A 22,704-nucleotide genomic window follows, 5' to 3' on the forward strand; every position below is an offset into this window, starting at 1 on the left:
AACATAAGTGGTCCTGGCCACCTAATAGAAAGCAGCAGGAGTTGCTTGTAAAATATAAAATGTATGCTGAATCCCATATGTGAAGAGTTAGAAGGGAATGAAATGATCATCACCATTTACTAGATACCTTCTGTGTTTCAGAAGCTATGAACATATCAGCTCTCTTAGTCTTCCTTGAGAAACAAAAACAAAACATAGCCAGTTTTAAGGACACACACCTGTAGTCCCAGCCACTTAGGAGGCTGAGGCCGGAGGATCGCTTGAGCCCAGGAGTTCAAAGATTCAGTGAGCTATGATCACGCCACTGTACTCCAGCCTGGGTGACAGAGCAAGACCCTGTCTAAAAAAAAATAAAAGCATAAGTTGGCTTTATCTTCCTTATTTGTTCGCATCAGGAAATTGAGCCTTTGTTCAAATTGCTTGGCCAAAGTCAGCTACTGTGTTGGGATTAGACCTGGGTCTCTCCGACTTTAGGCTTTTTCCTAACTCACTGCCCCACACTGCTCCTGGAGGAGAAACCCTGTCCCGAAGTGAACCGAGAGTGTCAGGATCTGCTACTTAGAGAGGTGGGCAAAGTCTTTCCAAGAACAAAGGTATGAAGGCTGAAGTATGCTTTTGGAGAAAAAACAAAGGACTTAAATGCAAACGGGAAGCTCTTGCTTTTATGATTAAAAAAAAAAAAAGATTTAATTTTTAAAACAAAAGTGCCACAAGGACCAACAAGGAAAGTGACGGGAAGACAGAAGGGACCACAGGATCCAAGATGGCAAATTGAAAAGCAAAACCTAACACTGGGGTAGAGCAAGCATGTCATGGACCAGTAAGAGAAATGAATGTTCCCAGAGGAGCCAGCTGAACTGGGGAGAGGCCCAGCTGTGCTGACAGTCAGTTGGACCAGAAGCCACGTAGCGATGTTCCTGAAGCTGAAACAAGTCGTTTCTCATCCAGGGACAAAAGTGGCACCAGAAGAAGCTACCCTGGATGCTCCATGGATAAGGATCCAGTGCAGGGGCTTGTGGACAAAGTAAAGTCTTAGAGTTCTTTTACAAGAGATTGTAACCTGAGGTTTATGGATTCTTAGGGGACCTACATCGTCTTCAAAGAGTCCTGAACTCTTGCTGTCATGTGGAAATGTTTTGTGTCTATGCCTCTTCTGGAGAGAGAGTCTTCAGGTTTTTAAAGAATCTATGTCAGGGCTCAAGCCTGTAATCCCAGCACTTTGGGAGGCTGAGACGGGCGGATCACGAGGTCAGGAGATCAAGACCATCCTGGCTAACCCAGTGAAACCCCGTCTCTACTAAAAAATACAAAAAAACTAGCTGGGCGAGGTGGTAGGCGCCTGTAGTCCCAGCTACTGGGGAGGCTGAGGCGAGAGAATGGCGTTAACCCGGGAGGCGGAGCTTGCAGTGAGCCAAGATCCGGCCACTGCACTCCAGCCTGGGCAACAGAGCGAGACTCTGTCTCAAAAAAAAAAAAAAGAATCTATGTCAGGAAGAAGATATTTAAAAATTATTTAAATGTTTCTCTTAAAGCGCTAGGCTAATTTTCTGTCTGTGTGATAGATTGTGTTAAATGGTCTGGCACTCCTAATTTTTGGAATAAAAATGAATTCTCAGTGAATGATCTCACCGCCTGCAGTGCTGTCTGATTCTGTCCTGGCATTTGATAGAACTTGTTAGGGGATTAGGTAAGACAGGATGTTGGTACATTTGAGGTCATTAAACCAAGAAGGGAAGGGGGAGCAAAGAAATCCTGCTAAATATATTGTGGAGCTGAACTAAATGCTGAATAGCTAAGGGACATTCTTTGTGCTCTGTGCCAAGACTTTAAAACCCTGTTTAGAAACAGACTAGAATGATGGAGACAGCTCCATCTAGATGCAGTGCATTGGTAAATGCCTGTCTTTCCAAGAAATACTATTTTACTTGTCCTTTTATGGAGGAGGCGTGGAAGGCTGTGATGTACTGGGTTGTATAACATTTTTGTAAGCGGATACAACTAGTATAGAACCTAGAGAAACAATAAAAGCCGCCTTTTCACATGGTGTCTCACAGTTCCCGTTTCATGACTAGGAAAATAATGAATATGTCACAGAGAACCTAATTCGTATGAAAGGTTTTTGTCAGCTGAAATGCATGCCCAAAAGTTTATTTTCTACCTGTCTTTTCTTTCTTCTACTTTTTTGTTTCCTTCACTCTCATTTTGGATGTATAGTTTTAGAAAATACTCACGTTAAAAATGATTGGATGGATACTGGTGAAGGTTGTACAACAAAACAAATGTGCTTGGTGCCACTGAACTGTATACTTAAAACTGATTAAAGTAGTAAATGTTACGTTTTGGATATTTTACCATAATTTTCTAAAAGTATATTGGCCAATACAGAAGGAAAACCCACTTACCCTTTGAGGCAAGAATTCCAAGTATCTTTATATGGTAAATGCCAAGCCTTTCCCACACGTGGTGTGAATATGTAAGTCGTAGGGCAAAGTGTGTATGGGATGGAAGTGCTTATTTAAGCATTGCATGGTCCTCACTCTGTCACTCACTGGGTCTGGGACCTGGGACCCTATATGCTGAAGCAGATGTTAAGCCCTCAACAAATGCTGCCTTCTTCCTCCTCAGCCCATTACTCACACATTGCTTCAACAGTACAGTGAGACAGTGGGACTCAGTGATCTCCAAGGTCCGTTTCAGCTCTGCTGATCCATAGTTTAAACTCACTATTAAAAAAAAAATCTACAGAACACTATGAAAATTCTCATGGACAGATGTAGTCCACGGGCTTCCCATGTGGACACACAGCAGCTTCTGTTGCTTCTGACTTTCTCTCTCCTCTCCTTCACATTCTTTCTCTTACCCAGCCTGCCAAGAGTCATCCATGAGCTTGGACATGGGAAGAGAGGGCAGACAACAGAAAGAAGTGAGGTGGCTCAGGACAGAAGGCTGGGAAAGAGCCTGGCACTGGCTGTTGGACTGGGTTAGGGATGCAGCAAGCCTGGAGTCGGCCCTGACAGTGCCACATGGTTCTGGTTATGGTGGAACCCAAGGCCGTGGCCCCAGATTCTCTGAAGGGTATGTGACCACAGGAGGAGTAAGCATGATTGGTTTTTATACAAGGTAAATGGTGGAATGTAGAGATTCGATCCAGGGACAAAAACTGAGCTCATCATGTGAGGAAGAGCCACTGTTGGGGAAGAAGAGTCTATGTCATGTCAGGGAGTGCAGCAGGAGAGGAGGGCCGAGGGCAGATGTATGCTCAGTCTCCAGGCAGGGTTTGAGCTGGGAGCGGATGAACTCTGGCCTAGGACTCCAGGGCCGGCAAAGGCAGGCAGATCCCCAGGGCAGTGTGTCTCCTCTGGTCCCTCTATGTGTACCTGTCACTGCACTCTGCAAACACTTGGTCTTCATTCATGTATTGGTGTATCCATTCATTCAAGTTTGTGCCAGGCACTTTTACAAGTGTCAGGTATCAGTGGTGAGCAAGAGAAGCTAGTTCCCTGCCACTGTGGGTCTTACGTGGACCAAGAGAGAAGATAGGTAATTATACAGTAAATAAACGTGGATTTTGATTATCCTTTGATGGAAACAAGCAGGGCAATGCCTAGCTGTTTGGGAGAGGACAGAGCACATTAAGGACAGTGTCTCTGCAGGTGACATATTTGAACTAGACCTAGTGAAGGAGAAGTAACCAGCATGGCTAAGGGTTGTGGGAAGGAATTCTAGGCAGAGAGAGAAGCAGGTGGCAAGACCAGGCAGGGGCTTTGCATAGTCAAGGGACAGAAACGACACTGAAGTATAACAAGTAAGAAATTATGCTTCATGAACTATAACCATTTTAGCACTAATAAGCTAATCAACTCTTTATACAAATAGTTAAATTGTTGTGGTACCTGCAGGCTTGTCAGTTTACTTTCATGTGTTACTAGTAGCACATGGGAAAGTGGTCATGTTTCCTTCGCAGGAGAAGGATGTAGTCTCCCCACATTGTGGAGGAAGTCAGTGTTGTACAGGGAAGGAGGTAGCCTTGACAGGGCGGCTTGGATTCAGATTGCATGTTGTCCCATCTCCAGCAGTGTGACCTTAAGCAAAGCACTTTGCCTCTCTGAACCAGGGTTCTTTCATGTACCAGATAGGCTAATAATAACTGTAAAATTTCTAGCACAGTTCCTAGCAAGTAGGTAGGTATTTTCAGATGATGATGGTGGTGGTGGAGATGATGATGATGATGATGGTGATGATGTATCAGTACAGTCTAGTATTCCAATTTTTATATATAAAATCTGCAGAAATCCAAGAATTATTTCAAATTATGTACTTTCAACACATTTCTTTCACACTTTTTTCTGGCTTGTTAGTGGCAAGTAGTTCTGCTTGCACCATCCTTTTATGGTGTAAGTGAAAATCTGACAACCTCTTTGCTGTGTTTGGGAACTTAAACACCTTGAATGTCAAATAAGTGAATTTTCTAGCTTTAGTTCTTCAGCTAGAGTCCCAGAACCTGAAATGTTGAAGTGGAAACTTTCAGAGCTGTTTAATCTCAATTAATTTTCTCCATCCTGTCTGAAATAACTGCATCTCCCTCCCCACTTCTTTCTCTGTTGCAGCAAAAAGCACATTTTCTTTCATCACCTTTCCATGCCAGTAGAATAAAACACAAAAGCCACAAGATCTATGGTTCAAAGGGGTTCTGCCTTATACAAGTGTCTGTTTAAATTCTGTTTGAAAGATAAGAGTTTAAAAAAAAAAAAACTTCATCTCTAAATTTCCAGAAAATTAACGTCAGTTGACCTCTTTCTTTTTGAACCCCTTGAGCCATAAAATGGCACGTGACTACTCCATTTAGTGTTTCTGAATATAAATAAGGATTTCAGGGCCACTCTCAAGATGTTTGCTACCAAAGCTGTCATCAGATTTTGAGTAATATTTTTATATGGCCTGGAACCAGCTGAACATTTGAGATTTGACCTTTTTAAAAAGGAGATAATGGTCTCTAAATGCAATTTATATTTTTAGAACTAAGTTTTGAAGTGTCATTTTGTTTTCTGACCATTGTATTAAATTGTCTTTCTACTTTGTTTTCTGACCATTGTATTAAATTGTCTTTCTACTCAATCCAGAGGGAAAAAAAGTAAGTGTGTGTGTGTGTGTGTGTGTGTGTGTGTGTGTAGATGTGGAAGAATGACTTGTTAGCATTAAAAATCAAAAGTCTGACTTAGGGCAGGGGAACCAGAAGTGGCATTGTGAAGCTCAAAAGATTGGCTGACTGGTGTCATTCTCATTGACATGCTGAACATGATCCCATTGGGATGCTGAGCAAAATCAGGTTGTTTTATTTGGTAAGTTTTTCACCTCAAGTGATAATCTTAATACAGTGGAGGGAATTGGCTTAAAAATTCTGTATCCCAACATGCGGTGTCCTGTCCTTGAAGGTCAGGCAAATCTGGATTCAGGTTGAAACAAGAGTGTTAACCAGTTCTGAATATCATGTTTTGTGTTTTTTGTATCACTCCAGATTCCAATTAAGGTAGGAAGAGGTGATTAGGATAGGAGAGAATTGACAACAGGAGGACACTGAGAGCAACATTGGAAATTAGATCATTAAACCACTTTTGTGTTTCTTAGAAATTATTTTGTTGGTATTAAATTTGTAATGTAAATAAAAATAACTTTCACCTGTAGTTTCCTAGGGACAGGCAAATGGGGTTTTCCTCATCAAATCCCATTAAAGCCACTAAGAAAATCCTAGCTAAGAGTTGAGTTGGGATAAAGAATTCAGTCAGCCTTGGCTGGGCACGGTGGCTCACGCCTGTAATCCCAGCACTTTGGGAGGCCAAGGCGGGCGGATCACGAGGTCAGGAGATTGAGACCATCCTGGCTAACATGGTGAAACCCTGTCTCTACTAAAAATACAAAAAATTAGCCGGGCGTGGTGGCGGGCACCTCTAGTCCCAGCTCCTCGGGAGGCTGAGGCAGGAGAATGGTGTGAACCTGGGAAGTGGAGCTTGCAGTGAGCTGAGATCGTGCCACTGCACTCCAGCCTAGGCGACAGAGCAAAGCTCTGTCTCAAAAAAAAAAAAAAAAAAAAAAGAATTCAGTCAGCCTTACTTATATAAAAAGTACCTTCTAGAAAACCTGATCATTTCACAGCTAATTGGAATGAACGTTCCCTTGCCCACCGTTTGCAGCTGGAGACCCACTTGTACTTTTTGTATGGCTGTTGCTGTAATTGAATACCATTTACTTTTCTTAGCTTAAGAATGCGGTTCCTCTGACTTTTCTTTTTAAGTAAGTTTAAGATTATGCAAGAGGTAATTACCTACAGATAATTTCCCATGTCTGGGATATGTTACTTTATTTGTAAGCGAATGAATAGTAACCATTCAGATACCTCTTTTTAAACTTTCCCCCAACTTCTCTAACAGTAAATGCGAAGAAATGAAAAAGCAGTGCTTTCATGCTTAGTGTAGCATTACCATATCTCATCACCCACCTTTTCCTAAGAGCAGTCTGGTGAGCCACTTCAAGATTTTGTGAGGTCTTTGGAAATCAATCTAGCGGCAAAATGCCACAAGCCAGGAAGTGTCCATGGTACTCTTATTCACCATGGTTTTGAGACACCTAAACATTGCCCAGCACATAGGAGAAGGGCAGTGAATACCTATTGAAAGACTATATTGGGTATTGTCCTGTGGGCTTCTGGGGTTTGAAATAGGTCCAAGAAAACTAATATGTGAAGCCACCTAGGGCTGCACTATCCAATCAGGTAACCACTAATGATATGTGGCTATTTAAATCCAATTGATTTAAATGGATTATAGTTAAAAATTCAGTTCCTCGTTCTCACTAGGTACTTTTCAAGTGCTCAGTAGCCTCATGTGGCTGCCATATTGGACAGCAGAGATATTGAATATTTGCATCATTACAGAAAGTTGTGTTAGACAGTGCTAGCAGAATAGCAGTAGTAGAGGCCTAAATTAGTGTCTTTTTAAAGTAAAATTCCCATGTGACCCTAATGTGCACTCATAATACCAAAAAGAGCCCTCTTACACATCTCCCCTCCATGCTGTAGGAACTTAGCCGAGCAAGGTGGTTGGCCCTCCGTGGTGGCCATCTCTTTGAGACTGATAGATAAACAACAGTAAAACTGTTAGCAAGACTGACAGCTGGTATATACTTATTTGGCTATACCAGTTGTTAATGTTATAAAATACTTGTACCAGTTAATAAAGACCTGCTAGCTTAAGTTTCTTCAGTATTTCCTTCCAATGCCCAAGAGGCCCTGGCCATTCCTTTAGGATTTCACCAACCTCCCCTCAGTCCAGCGAAAATGAATTAGTTAATGTGTATCTCATCTCTGGGAGTTAGGGGCTGCTCAAGGACTCTGTGCCAGCACTGCAGGCCTCAGACTGATGGATGCTACCTTTGACCTCATGGTTCCTTGGCCTCCAGGAGGGATTACTTCCTAAGGCACTCCCATCACTACCATGGCCATGTCCTACATCACAGATCCATTGGCTTCCAGAAGACCTTAAAGTCATTTCATCCAACCTCCTCATTTTACTGAAGAAATCAAGACCCAGAGAGTCAGACAGCTAGTTTGTAGCCAATTTAGAAATAAAACTCAGATCTTCTAACTTAGCACATTTTTTTGTTACATCTTCTTGTGTTCTTTTCCTGAACTAGGAAATGGTGATTAATATCTTTATGCCTCACAGAGTTGTTTAGTTAAAAAAAAAGATACCTAATATTTTATGTATGTCTTATAATCTGCAAAAAAAAAAAAAAACAAAAAAACAAAAAAAACCACACACTCTGTATACATTCTCATGGGATCCCCACAAGAACCTGCGAGAGGTAGTAGGCTCCGAGGCAGTGAGTGGGGTGCCCAGCATAACAAAGCTACTGTGAGTAGGAAAGTCTGTATCTCTGTGGCTTGGAAAACTATAAACTCTTTTGTAAATGTAAGCTAATATACCATGTGGCAATACTTGCTTTTAGCTTGCGGTGTTTTGCAGTTCAGGATTTAGTGACATTGAAAGTAATAACTTTGTTCAAGTGCAAATGATGCAATGTGTGTATATATATATATACATATGTATTTTTTTACTTTGACAGTGTGCCAATTGCACAGACTTTGGTTCAGCATTGAAACAGAAGTGGGTTACTTTGAATATATTTTTAAAATGAGAGAATCCAAATTTGTAATTAGCTTTACAATGATAGTTGTACAGTTTGAGTATCAAGGAGCATCAGGTAATTGTTTGTGTTATTAATGGTGGTTTGTTTTTTGTATTTCCCCTGAAGCAGTTAGGCCCTTTGGAAAAAGCAAAGTATACTGTTTGAGGGGTTATTTCTTCTATTCCCATTTTATTTTTCACACCCTGTAGCTCTGGTCTGCTTAAAACTTAGTCATATACCTGAATGTGGCAAAGAAAAATCATTTATAAGCTATTCTACCTGCTTTGACACCTAATTATCAGGAAAATGATGCTTAAATTATGAAATAAAGCCACAGTGAAGGAAATGGTCCACTTCTCTTTGGTCTTTTGATCATTTTGATAGAAACAGTCCTTATTTTTACGTAAGATTGTGGGAAAGATCAATTTAACTCACTCCCAAAGTAAGATTGAAATTTTTGCACCCCCACCCCTCAAACCATAACCATCTTATAGTATTAGTGGGTGCAGAAATTGAGTTTATACATCAGTTAAAGAGTGAGGTTATTTCATTTAATATAACAAACCACTTCAATTTGCTTTTATTAGCATATGAAAATTGTGCCATTCTCTACACCAATTATCCTGTAAGGTTAAATATACATAAAGGGGAAAGAGAAAGAGGAAAAGCTATAAATCTAAAAGAGCCTGGGGCTGTAAGACCTGCTTTAGCATTCCTAATTCGTAGCCACATTTAGGAAGAATGTGTTTGTATGTTTCTTTTTTCAAGTGTGTATTTTATCTGTATCTTCATGTATTTCTCCATGTATAACCTGTTTTGTGTTATATAACACTCACACCTCACACTTCTCTATTGTGCTCAAAGAGCTGTAGCCTTCCCTGTGTCAATATAGGACTTTCAAAGGGTTTACTATTGTCTAGAATTTTCTTAGACTTTCTCTGGTTCGTTTAGATGCTATAGATGGTACTGACCAAAAAGTGGAAAGATCAAGCTTGTGATTTATAGCTAGACTTGGAGTCAACATAGTAATGAGACACTAGGCTTGAATAGATCTTTGAAATTCTGAAGCTCAAATTCCTACAAACTTATTGGGGCATAAGGAGGACCAATGAGTGAGCACATACTTTCAAACTTGCCAGCCACCAGTTTTGATACCAATGCACTTGGCATTAAATGAGATAATGTATACAAGGACCTGGCATTGGAGCGCACACACTGTAATCATGCATAAGGGTTAGCCATTATTGTTAGCTATTCTGATTTGACTTTGTCTTCGCATCTTTTTCTGCTTTCTGATGCCATGCTGAGGAACAGCAAAATGTCCAAGAAATAGGAAAACACCAGAAGGAAGGGAAATACAAGGCCTCACTACTCTAGAAGCTGAATTATCAACCTACAAATAAGCAGTTGTTTTTCTTCTCATGATGTTATGTGAATTGTTTCTGAATTCCCTCACGTGTTTTTCCATGTGAAGACTCCATGGACAAGTCACAGCTCCCCCACTATCCACATCTAACTCAGTCTGGCCTCATGAGGGTCATTTGATGGTAAACTTAACTCCATTTCTCTCTTGCTATGTGAAAAACAGCAAGCTGTTCACTATCTTCTGTGTAAGGAAAACATAAATAAAATCTCTTACATTTGGTCATGATTGATTAGAATTTTGTTAAGTTGCGTGAGGAGCAAGTGTAATTTTCTCTGTCTATGATAAGGTTCGTAATTAACCAGGCATTCATGCTGCTGGAAAAAATATAAATTGGTGCAACCTTTCTAGAAAATCAAGACTCTCAAAGTTTATGCCCTTTCATGCAATAATTCCTTTTCTAGGAACCTGCATAAGAAAATGTTCAGAAATTTAGACAATCTGATATTCAGAAACGTCCCCTAAAGTGTTATTTACAATAACAAAGAAAAAAACAATCTGCAATTCCACAAATGAGGGAAATAAATACATAAGATATATTTCTATGGGGTATAATACACATGAACTTTAAAAAACATGTTTTGAATAGTTTTAATAACTTGGGAAATACTCATATTCATATAAGTCACATTTTATTTCAGAATTGAATGAAAAAGTAGAAACAATACTCTGAGTATGTGCATGTATCTGAAAAGAATACTGGTCCACAATCCCTTATCTCTAATTCCAAATCCAAAAGTTTTCAGAAATCAAAAGGGGTTTTGTTTTCTTTTATTTTTAGTAACTTCTTTGGTAGGAAAACCTGGCCTGAACTAATATGAGGCTCTATTTTACCCCCACTTAATAAGAATATGCATCTATTTTTGTGCAGAAATATTTAATGTTTAATATTATAGTGTGCTGCTGTATACTCTCACAAGATAATAATGTAATAAATGGTAGCTGCATTGTAATACTCTCTAAAATCCAAAATTTCTGAATTCTGAAACATATCTGGCCCCAAGAGTTTCGGTAAAGGAGTTTTGGACTCGTATAACAAAACATCATTAATGATTTATCGGTGTCAAGGTTACCATTGACCTTTTTTTTTTTCTTTATTTTTCTGTATGTTTCAAATGTTCTACAATAAGCATATATTAAAACGAAACACATTTGAGGCATCAGGGAATCATCTCATTTCAGTCAGAATTCTTAAATTAATCATTTGCTTCCTGAATCTCTTCTGTTTACAATGGCCACATGTGTTTTTTAAACCAAGGTGTTCTGATTTGCTGATAGAAAACGTGAGATGAAATAGAGAAGGTGATAACTTACTGGACACGGAGCTATCTCCTAGGCTGCATTTGGATTCAGGAGAGCCCCTCGTGAGGGCTGCTCGCCTAAAGGAAGATACCTCAAGGAATAGGGCTTCTACCAGGCAGAGCCCAGGCATTTATACCACGGGCTGTGGTGTCATATTCTGTTCATGAGGATTGGTCAAGAGGCCCACAGCCAGAGGCGCAGACAGTTGTGTGAGATCATAACAAGCAGAACGGAGTATGGCGAGATAGCAGGAGGGAGGGGGAAACATTCACATGCATCCTTTCATCTGCTAATGAACAACTTTTCCTACCCAATTAGGTGGACACTCACTGACCTGTCAAAAGGTTGCCCCACAAAACCTGTGTTTTGGGGTCCATGTCTGAATGGATTGCCGGAGCCTTCTCATCTCTCCCTTTGCCCAGTTCCCTGCATCCTAAGACTCGAAGCCAGCACAGGACCTGGAAAAATTACATGTGAGTTTTGACCAGGATTTATATTCCTTAACTAAACAATAATAAATATTTTCTTAGGTGATAGTAACAAACAGCCCAAGCACACATGAATTCCTTTTTTTTTTTTTAACAAAGGAACTGGAGAGTTATCATTGAGCAAAGGAGCAAAGGTTGGAATCTGTATATTGGTGGCTTCTTAACTCAGTGGCTCTTAAAGTTCAGCTTGAACCAGAATCACCTGGAGGGCTTGTTGAAGTACAGCTTGCTGGGCCTCATGCCCAGATTTCTGATTCAGTAGCTCTGGTACCGGCTAGGAATTTGCTTTTCTAACATGTTTCCAAGTGAGGCTGATGCAGCTGGTCCAGGGACCCCAATTTGAGAATCACTGTTTTAACTCATGTGCTTGAAAGGATAAAAAAGGTAGAAAACTGTATATACTTGAGTGATAAATAGCATTAAATTAAGAAATGTAATGCTTTGCTTAATACACTGTGTCTCAGAAAAGAGTTTTAAGGTTCACTTAGCACTTTCACATTTGGAAGTCCAGCCCAGTAGATGCCATTATTCTGTGCCAGCTTTACCCCAGAGTTGCTAGTACCAGCCATTCTTTGTCCCTAGTTTTCAACAAGTGTGACTAGTAGTACTGTTATTAGACTAAAACAACAGCTACAGTCCTTTTGCAGGTGTGCTTATCATGCTTTTAGACACACTCAAAAATCTTTTTTCCCCTGAGTTGGGAAATACATTGTTCCCTTTCAGAGTGAGTCATCATAGCATTATCCCTCCCCTCACACACTTAAATGTGATTTGATTTACAAAACACATGTGGGACAGAAAGACAAACATCACATGTTCTCACTCATGGGATCTAAAAATCAAATTTGAACTCCTGGACATAGAGGGTAGAAGGATAGCTACCGTAAGCCAGGAAGGGTAGTGGGGGTTGGGGGCAGGGCGTGAAGGCAGGATGGTTAATAGGTACAAAAAAAAAAAAAGAAAGAATGAATATGACCTACTATGATAGTATAGTAGAGTGACTATAGTCAATAATAACTTACATTTTGTAATAAGTAGTATAAGTGGATTGTTTGTAACTCAAAGGATAAATGCTTGAGGGGATGATTACCCCATTCTCCATGATGTGCTCATTTCATATTGCATGCCTGTGTCAAAACATCTCATGTACCTCACAAATATACACACCTACTGTATACCCACAAAAGTTAAAAATAAAAAAAAAAACACACCTGAGAAGGGAAGCACAGCTCCAGTGAATAACCCAAGCCAGGAAGTCCAGGTTTTGTGAGATTTTAAGTTCTCAAGACTGAAAAACTTTGTGAATCATCATGTTGTGGTGTTAGCTTTCAAACAGGCCCATTGCCTAACTGCTGAGGACAAGAACAATTTATTCCATGTTAATAGAAAAAAGTGGAAGAGTTTGACTAAACAAATGCACATTTGGACACAAGTAAGCGTACATACAAATGTACATGTGTACCTGTGAATAGATACATGCATTGTATATTTCTGAGCTTTGACTGCAGGAATTTTAAACAGCATTTTTTCTTTTGTTTCATTGAGTCGATGTGAGTGTAAAAATAGTATGAATCATACTGTCCAGGAAACATTTGAGAAATTTCTGGGCGTTTTAAATCTGTGGATAAGCCCTGTGGTTTATAACATTTTACTTGGATATGGTAGATGTTATCATTCAAAGTAGCACTTAGGATTTACAGTTCTCTTATTATAACTCTCTGGAGTTGAGAATAATCACTGTTAATAAAGCAGTTGCCAAGCAAATATGTAATGAAAGAACATATGTATTGCCTCAACATTAATAGAGTCAAAAATCCTGGAGATAGACTTAAATGTACAGTAGGTATATGTTAAAATGTTTAAAATAAAACCCACAATATCAGAAAAATAAGACAAAAACCAGTAAGTGTTAAAAGTGATCTATAATGGAATTAACCCCAGAGGTGCCTTCTGGGGGCTGTCCAAAGGGTAACAGGGCTGGGATTAGGGCTGACAGAGTTGTGAGTGATGTAATTATTATTACTCCACCCTCAAAAATATACCATCTCCAACAAGCACTAGTTATTCTGCACTGCATTCCTGGAAGGAAGGTTATCAGTTTAAGAGGCATCTTCACCATAAAGTGAGAGAAGCAGGTCGGATCAAATGCCCCTTAGTGCCCTCTCCTGCTCTGCCACTCTGCAGATCTCCACGTTTGCACATCCAGTGTTCCTGTGGGATGACCTTTGCTGTCAGTCAGTTTCCTGTCTACAGGTCAGGAAGGAAGGAAGTTGTTGTGACTCCTTAGGTGAATCATGGCTTCGGGCTCCTGCTGGATCTGGCAGGACCTGCCTGCATCACTCCCCGTAGCTTTGGACATAGCGTTCAGTCACCGAGTGAGTATAAAACTGAATCTTGTGGGGCAGAGGGCGACAGGGGGCATGTGGGAAACTTCTGTACTTTCTGCTCAGTTTTACTGTGAACCTAAAACTGCTCTTTAAGATAAAGCTTATGAATTTAAAAAATTAAATACTAAACAGTATGGCAATTCCTCAAAAAAAATTAAACAGGATTACCAAGTGATCCAGCAATTCCACTTCTGAGTATATTCCAAAAGAAGTGAAAGTAGGGATTTGAGCAAATAGATGTGTGTACACCCATGTTCATAGCAGCATTATTCCAGTAGCCAGAGGTGGATGCAGCCCAGGTGTCCATCAACAGATGAATCGATAAACAAAATGTGGTATGTATTAATACATACAATGGAATATTATTCAGCCTTTAAAAAGATGAAATTCTGACACACGCTAACCACATGGAGGAAACTTGAAGATGCTAAGTGAAATAATCCAGACACAAAAAAGCAAATATTAAATATCCCGTTTATATGAGGTACCTAGAACTGTCAGATTTACAGAGTCAGAAAGTAGAATGGTGGTTGCCAGGGGATGGGAGGATGGAAAAATTGAAAGTTGTTGTTCAATGGATATTAAGTATCAGTTTGGGAAGATTGGAGAGTTCTGGAGATGAATGATAATGATAGTTGCACAGCAATGTGAATGTATTTAATGTCACTGAAATGCACACTTAAAAATGGGTAAAATGGTAAATTTTATGTTGTATATATTTTACCATAATTTTTAAAGCTTTCCTTCTAAGAATACTGTGCAGAATCACTAGCTAGTGCTTGATAGGGATGCTGCAGTTCGTGAGGATGCAGGAAGAACCAATCATTATGTCTCTCACACCTCCTTCATCCCTGTTACCCTTTGGGCAGCCCTTAGAAGACAACAAAGGTAAGGGTATCCACTGAATGGTATATACTTCAGTCCCAAGAATGAGTTTCCTATCAGAGTAAAGACACAGTTGTCAGAAGCCATCAAGGGAATTTGCCTTAAACAACTGTGGCCTCTACTAAAATGCCATTTACACATCTAGAAGACCTGCTTCACTGGGGTGAAGGAAAGCGTAAGCCACCCATGCTCCATCAGTGGGGCTGCTCCATTTCCTCCAGATGGGTGTTTGTAAACCAGTCCATGCACAGAGCACTGGCGTGGAGAGAGTCCCGGAGCTGTGTACCTGACTGTGGCTCCTGAGGGTCTTAATCAGCGGAGGTGGACATGTCGGCAGGAACCAGGGAATGCAGACTTGCTGTAGATTCCAACACAGTAGAAAATGAAAGCTTGACGGGAAATCCACAACGGATAGTTCTCCTGCTGTAGGGCCTATGATGATTATGATGCCTGTTTTACGTTCTCCAAGTGAAGCAGGATTTATCCCCCATCGCCAGATCTCTGTACTTACAGGTATTACGGTACTGGTAAGTCACAGACAGGTTAGTGAGTGGCCTGTAGTCCTGTGAGGAACACACAGGATGGAATTCACTAGGTTAGTCCATTGTGCCCTACTTTTTTTGGCTTTTGCCTTTTATTCTACATTTCTAGAAATTTGGCCTTGAAAAACAATCAACAGTTTTATGGGGCCCAGTAGCCATACTTTATTCAGGTCGTCTTCACTCCCTTCACCCTCTACCCCTAGGGCTGACCAGGGATTAGAATTCCTGAAGAGTCGTATATAAGGATCCATGGTTTCAAAAAGTTGAGACACTGCTATCCTAAATTATCCTACTTTCTCCTTAAGATACCAGTATATATATAGTCTATTACAGAGGCCCTATAGCAGAACCATTATATATAATTTGGCTTAAGGAAAAGGTGTAACTGAAAAGAGGTAAAATGAATTTGTTAAAGTACAATATATATAAATTAGTCCGCTCATTCTCATGCCAGACTTTCCAAACCTGCTTAGAAAGAAACTCTTCATGCTTTTCACTTAGGTATTGGAAAACAGGGCAAAGGAAAAGAGGTTTCTGAGTCAGTTGCCATGGGGAGCTGCCGAGATACCAAAAAAACAAACAAAAAAAAAAAAAAAAAAAAAAAAAAAAAAAAAAAAAAAAAAAGGGAATTAAAGGTTTTTGTAGAGGAAAAAATTCAGGTCAGCAAGTCTAAGGGAGAGGAAAGTAAGGACTTATTCATCTTTGACATCCACCCTAAGCTTGAGTTGAAAGGGATGGATATGGAACCTAATCAAAATAAACTCCCCCCCCGACACAATGAGTTCATAGACCATAATTTTTGTACAGACACACTGACACAGATTTTCCCCAGAGAAGAACATCAAACCAGCCATCACCGAGACAAAATGACATAAGGTAGAGAAGACCAACAAAGACAGACCCTGGTGGGATCTCCTTGTCTCCTTGTCTCATCATTCACAGGAATCAGATGTGCCTGGTTCCAGACATTGAATTTATGTTTACTGATAGCTTTGCTACCTGGAACCCAACTAGCCAGAACCCTGAATTAGCTAACCTTCATACTTCCCCACCCCCTCCCCTTCCCTCCCACACACCCCACCCTACCACACATACCACACTTCCCTTTTTCAATGATGAAGAAAACAAGATAGCTTTGGTTTTGAGTAAAGGTGGGGTGTAAACCCTGGAGGATACTTGTAGCTGATGACACTGACCTGCTGAATCATTGAGAATGGTTAGATGTTTTATAAAGAGGAAAAACTGCTTTGGAAAACCTTCAACAAAAAGCATTTTCTAGTTGTCAATTAACCAGAAAATCAAAATAATAAAAAATATACTTGTCCTCAAATAGTCTAATTAACTGAGGTTTTAGTGTACCTATTTCCATGCTTTAATAATAATCTAGGCCGGGCGTGGTGGCTCAAGCCTGTAATCCCAGCACTTTGGGAGGCCGAGACGGGCGGATCACGAGGTCAGGAGATCGAGACCATCCTGGCTAACCCAGTGAAACCCCGTCTCTACTAAAAAATACAAAAAAAAACTAGCCGGGCGAGGTGGTGGGCGCCTGTAGTCCCAGCTACTGGGGAGGCTGAGGCAGGAGAATGGCATTAACCCGGGAGGCGGAGCTTGCAGTGAACCAAGATCTGGCCACTGCACTCCAGCCTGGGCGACAGAGCAAGACTCTGTCTCAAAAAATAATAATATTAATAATAATCTAAAAATGTTGACTGACGATAACAATATACCATTCATTTTTATTCTTCTCAAGAAACTGCAAGTTTTGACTTTTACCATCTTTCCAGTGCCAGAGGTTAAATGTTAAATGTTCTGTTTATGTTAAGCACTCTAAAAGTTGTGATATTACTGGTTTTAAAACTAATATGTGAAATCATTTTATGAACCTGTATATTTAGCTCCTATAGTCATTGGGAACCAACGGCATACATTTGAAGGCAATTCTGTTTCTTTTTTTTTTTTTTAAAGAACCTATTATATGATTATTTGTAACATTCCATTTCACATTCAGATTATGTTCTGCTCAAGAGATCATCAAAATTAATTTTCATTCTCTGCTAATGGTACAGAGAGGAGTGATGTTACCGGCATGGTTATATACTTTAATATGTAAGTCAAAAATTTCAAATGATAATTCCCTGTGAGTCGTGAGTCTCCAAATAATCTATGTTTTATTATAAAGCTGCCTACCCAGTGACATCAGTTGTAGCACAAATGGTTTATCAGTTTATTCTAATAGTTTCCAATCTGTTGATTTTTAAGAAATGGTTTGTGTGCTCTTTTTTGGATGCACCTGTCACTAGTGAAATGATGCCTCTCTTTGAGCCCGGATTTAACCCAGGGCATCGCAGCATGTTTTTCCAAGGATGTCCCATTAGATAGATCTTCTAAGAGTGTGGCGCCTGCAGACTTGTGGCAGCTGAAAGTTGCATAAACTGTGCGACATAAGGAGGAAAAGCACTTCTGCTCTTCTGCCCCAGAACAGTATTTACAAAGCTTTGCAGGATAGCAAGATTTTTAGAGTCCTTGTGGTACTTAACTAGAAGCTATAAGCTGTTGTTTCTAGCATATTTTTCCTGTGTTCCGTGCCTTATTTGTTATCAGTTCAGTTCAGATTAGTATGCTGGGTTCTTGATTTCTTGACAGAAAGTGTCAGAAACTTATTGATGAAGTGTTCTTGATTTCTACAGAACCAGAATCAGAAAATAATTGTTTCCTTTTATCTAAGCAGAAGTAGCTTTGTTTTCCTTATTATCAAAGTGATACATGTATTCTACATAATTTATAAAATAGCAGAAAATTGAATAAAAGTAGAGATAAATTACCTGTAATCTGGCTGCCCAAATATAACCTACCTTTTAACTCATACTTTTATGTATTTTTCCAAACTTTTTTCAACTAGTTAACTAATTTCAAATTTACAAGCAGTGCTCTGGACTGATCACATCCTACATGCTGGTGGCACTTAGGAATGATGACTTTAAGTGTCATCTTACAGGACAGTAATCTTCTCATTGCTTTTTTTCTCCCTTCTATTAGTCAGCTCTTACAAGAACAGATACCTGTGTGGACTCACCAGTATCTTTATCAGGTGGAAATTCCTATCAACCAGTATTTTCATTTCTACCTCCTGTCAGTCAAAATAATACCGAGTGGCCCTGTAAGATCCTAGTGGGCCTCTAGAATCATAAAGGAAGATTCAGTTATGTACAAGGTGGTTTTGGTGTTAGATCAACTGATTGTGTTGTGATTATTTAGAAATTAGTAATCACTATACTATAAGGCAATTGGGGAGATACGGGAAAGGTTGAGTTAGCCAGATCCTCCCATTCCCCATTCACAATCCAAACAATATGGATTCCAATCAAATTCTGATTTTATAATTTTGGTAACAAAATTTCATTCAAATATATGTCTTCTTGTGCTGTGAACAGAGTTGTCCTTTAACTTTGCATCCTTTATCCCCCTTCAAAGACGCATCTCTTCAGATTGCTGTAGTGTGATTTTATAGCTCCTTGAGTTGTGCTGGTATCTCTGTGCTACCCTTTGGAGAGTACTAGGCCTTCGGGTTAGGATGAATCCTAACGCTTGGCCGAGGTTAGGAAGGGCTTTGAGCACTGAAAGAAAACCGAGGTAAATTTTAAGGAATTGTTAAAAGATTCATCAAGAAATGTGGTAGAATTGTCATCTACAAACCTCATGTCAGTAGAATAGGAAGTATTTAGTAAGCAGCTGCTAGAAGGGATTTTGTTTGTTTAAAAAAAGAGAAAAACTCTGTCTTTGACATTGGTTATATCTAGATCTTATCATCCCCTGTACAGGACTCTTAAGTTCCTTGAAAGCAGTGACTTTGAGAGCATCCCTTCATGTCCTCTGTGTCCTTGTATATAATAGGGACTCAGTGTGTATTGAATTAATATTTCTGTGGCTCTTCAGTGATAGATGAATGAATGTACTCAATTTAGGTAACTACATTTGACCTTTTTCCTACAGCAGTTGAAGGGTGTTTGGGTAGCATCCACAATTGTATTGAATGCCCTGATTGGGTACAGGTGTGAGGAAGTGGTATACAGTACTTTGATCCTCCATTGGAGAAGGAGATGCTAATGTGGATAATGAGAATTCGGTTCTTTATCTTTACTTTCGATTTGGCCACCTTCCTTCACTGAGTCACAGGGCTCACTTGTTTAGTGATGGGCATGTCATTTAAGCCTGAGACTGTCCCTCAGACTGTTTATGACATTGGATCTGAATTTCCCATTACATGAACAGCCAGCATTTGACATATAAATTCAAGAACACACTAAAAGTTTGTTGGCTTTGTAGTTGACATTGAGATTAACTTTCTCTAACCTAAACCAGTGAAAACTAAAATGCTCCTCACCACATAAAAGTTTTGCTTTCGCTGTGTTCAGACCCCTCCTACCTTGTCACGGCACAGTCATTTGGAGTCTGATTTGGGGGCGGTGTGGTTGTCTCAGTGGCGTATGACCCACTTTGTGTAATACTTAATTGCCTGTATTTTTACAACACAAGTCAGAAGTTCTGACGATAGTGGACTATCACCCAAAAAAGATTTTCTGAGACATCTCATCAGAGCTGCTCGAGTACCGCGCATGAAGACGGTGTTAGCTCTGCAGGGTATGTGCTAACTACCAGACGATGAAAGAGCATTTCCTCTAGTTTCTGGATAATGAGCAGGCACACAGGTAAAGATGCCTTTCTCAGAGTTGACTCCCTTTGTTTCCTAATGATTCTGGTGATTTTGTTGAACTAGACTTTTAAACATTAATTGTTACCTGCATATGTTTACTGTTGTGGTTTGCAGAGGGCTCAGAGGAACAATCATTTTAATTAGTATCCTGAGACTATAATAACTTTTTATTAAAAGTCTGGAAAGACAGTAATCAAAATAGACTCTCATCTCTATCTTCTCTGTGCCCCTAGCAAACATCCTCTTCATCAATTTTGTTTTTATTATTTGCCATCAAGATGGTTATCTCTGAATATCAGATGCTTCAATCCACAGCGATATCCATGTGTGAATTGATGCTTGATAAGCTTCAGGTTATCAGGTGGAGAAGTGTGGTTAAGGCGTACAGAAAGAAAGGGATAGCATGGGGATACTGTGCCTTGGTAAGCGTGGTGCCACTGCAGACTAAAAGCAGATATAAGTCAAGTGCTACTGACTTAAGTTTGGCAAAATCGCTCCTCACAGCCCGCTCTGTTTTAGAAATGTTTATGTTTCTGATATCACTTTTGTTAATTTGAAGAACTTTTAAAATACCATCATTGTTTCAAAACAAAATATGGAAGGTGTGGATCACCTTCCTGAATTTACAGAAAAGTTTTTGGGTACATTTCTTTGCGGAAGATTGGCTGAGATGTGGTTCATAGCAGGGTGGTGCCCGTGCCTTGCGGATCATGTTGTCTATACACTGATTGACATACCAACGTAGAGTCTTTGAAAATGCCCATTGGTAAGTCAACATTGTTTTCCCTGAAAGTCCTGAGACAGAAAAAAAAAATGAAAGTACAAACACTAACTGGAAAAAATGTCACACATTTTAGCCACTTTGCATCCCTTGTTAGGACAAACCCTGGGCTGGGTTTTTTTACATTTGTGAAGTTGTGCGGTAGGTGGGGCAGTGTGGGTGGCCCAGAAAAAGTAGCGGTTAGAATAAGATTTTCCATTTATTGCCCTTTGTGCATGGCTAAAAATAAGAGTCATACAAATCAGAATATGTAGTGCAAGCAAAATCACTCTGTTAATTCTGATGACTGGCTTGCCCACATCTTTGCATCTGTCTGGTAAGTGGTATATTGGGAAATAATTTTTCTCTGTTTAAATAGCAAAAGGCAACCAAGTTTTTGCGTTGTTTGTCTACACATGACAGTTTATCAGCACTTTTCCCTTCTGAAGGAAGAAAGATCCAACTCATACATACACAAAATGTGTTGATGGAAGGAAGAAAGAAGTATGAAACCCTTGAATCTTTTTTAAAAAGGAATTACGTTATTTGAAATGTGATTTTACAACTTCCATCTTCTTGGCTTATTGTTAGAAAGTTCTTTCTTGTAAACTCATAGCACAGCAAGGAAAGGATATCTTAATGGTGTTGCCCTAGAGATTGGAAAAGTTTTTGTGTGTTTGGATGGGGGAGGGAGAAGGGACAAGGGTAAGTGCACTCTTGCCCCGTAGTACCTTCTGTAGACACAGATGTTGGAGGGACAGTTAACCAAGTAAAAACTCCCCTGCATCTGGCTGCTGAGTCGAATGCAACCACAGTAAGTGATAACGTGTCTGTTTGTGGCTAGAAGAAACACCAAAGAGAGACGGCACCAGCATTCACAGGGAAATTTGTATCTTCGCGATCCCATTGATGGTGCTGTCCCGTTCCGATGACTGAGTGGCTGTGGCATTTCCAAAGAATGAGAATGTCTGCAAGTGTTCTGAGCCTTTCAGTTTGATGCGCTTTGTGAAATGGATGAGTCAAGAGGGCAGTCATTCCAGAAGACTCTGAAAAATGAAGACTGCAAATCACATTTCTCTTTGGCATCCCCAACTGTGGCAGACAGTGTGGCACAGTGGTTACAATGAGTTGAGAGCTTTAGGAGGGAAAAAAGACTCCGGATGAAATCTTACCTTAGCTACTTGTTGACCTTGATCTGTTAACCTCTCCTAGGCCTGAGTGTCTTTATTTGAAAACGGGAACAGTAGTGGTACTGCCTACCTGAATGAGAGGGTGGTTGTGGGGATTCAGTGAGATGACATACGTAAAGCACAAAGTCAGCACTCCACAAAATGATGTTGGTGTTACTGTCATTTGTGCAGTTGCATCATAAAATGTGTTGGAGAATTTTAGAGCATTTGGGAGTTCTCCTCTATTCTTGGAGTACAAATTTTGGAATTAAGTGGACAAAAGATCAGCCTCTGGTTCAGTGTTTCAGAAGAATACAGGCATTTATGGAGTGGTTTGCTTCTTCTTAGATTACTAATGCCATCTGGAGGATTTTTTTTTTATTTTGCCATTAAGTTAGCACAATGTAAGCCTCTCTTTCCTTTTAAGGTTAGCGCTGTGTTGAGCATGTTCAGTAATTTTTACTTTCTCCCTATGTTTTTTATTTAAACATGGATTTTCAGTTCTAACATCTGTGCATGTTAATTGTAGTACCTGCTGGTGTACGTTATGAAAGACAGTGCTAATGTTGTAATCAAGTAAGGCTAAAAAATATTTCAGGTGGAAATGGGCAAAACTTCAGGAGCAATTAGCTTCCATGGTGGTGTAATTCCCCACAGAAAATACTGCATCTGTTATAATTCTGGTTACTGAACAATCTGACAGATTGACCAGATGCTGAAAGGCAGAAAACAATTGCTGTTGCTTTTATTTTTATTTATTATGCTTTGCAAATTATTTTCTGTTTAATACAATGTATACCTGTCCTTTTAGAGTCCTTTTCCACCCATCAGAGTTTTGCATTATAAAGTATATTGT

The 22,704-nt window shown here is 39.8% G+C and overlaps 1 protein-coding gene across 4 annotated transcripts in view; it reads left to right on the plus strand.

Moving 5' to 3' along the window:
• Nucleotides 1–22,704, plus strand: part of BACH2 (BACH transcriptional regulator 2) — a 385,872-nt gene that overhangs the window by 208,715 nt on the left and 154,453 nt on the right. For 3 of the 4 annotated variants that reach the window (XM_017876778.1, XM_017876780.1, XM_017876779.1), the window contains exon 3: nt 11,225–11,379. The gene's annotated coding sequence lies outside the window, so the exon portion shown is untranslated. Of the gene's footprint in view, nt 1–11,224; nt 11,380–19,891; nt 19,915–22,704 lie in introns of those variants that run through there. The other variant, XM_017876781.1, reaches the window with a different exon arrangement.

This window comes from Rhinopithecus bieti, unplaced genomic scaffold, assembly GCF_001698545.2.
Source record: "Rhinopithecus bieti isolate Rb0 unplaced genomic scaffold, ASM169854v2 scaffold_10354, whole genome shotgun sequence".
Taxonomy (NCBI): Eukaryota; Metazoa; Chordata; class Mammalia; order Primates; family Cercopithecidae; genus Rhinopithecus; species Rhinopithecus bieti.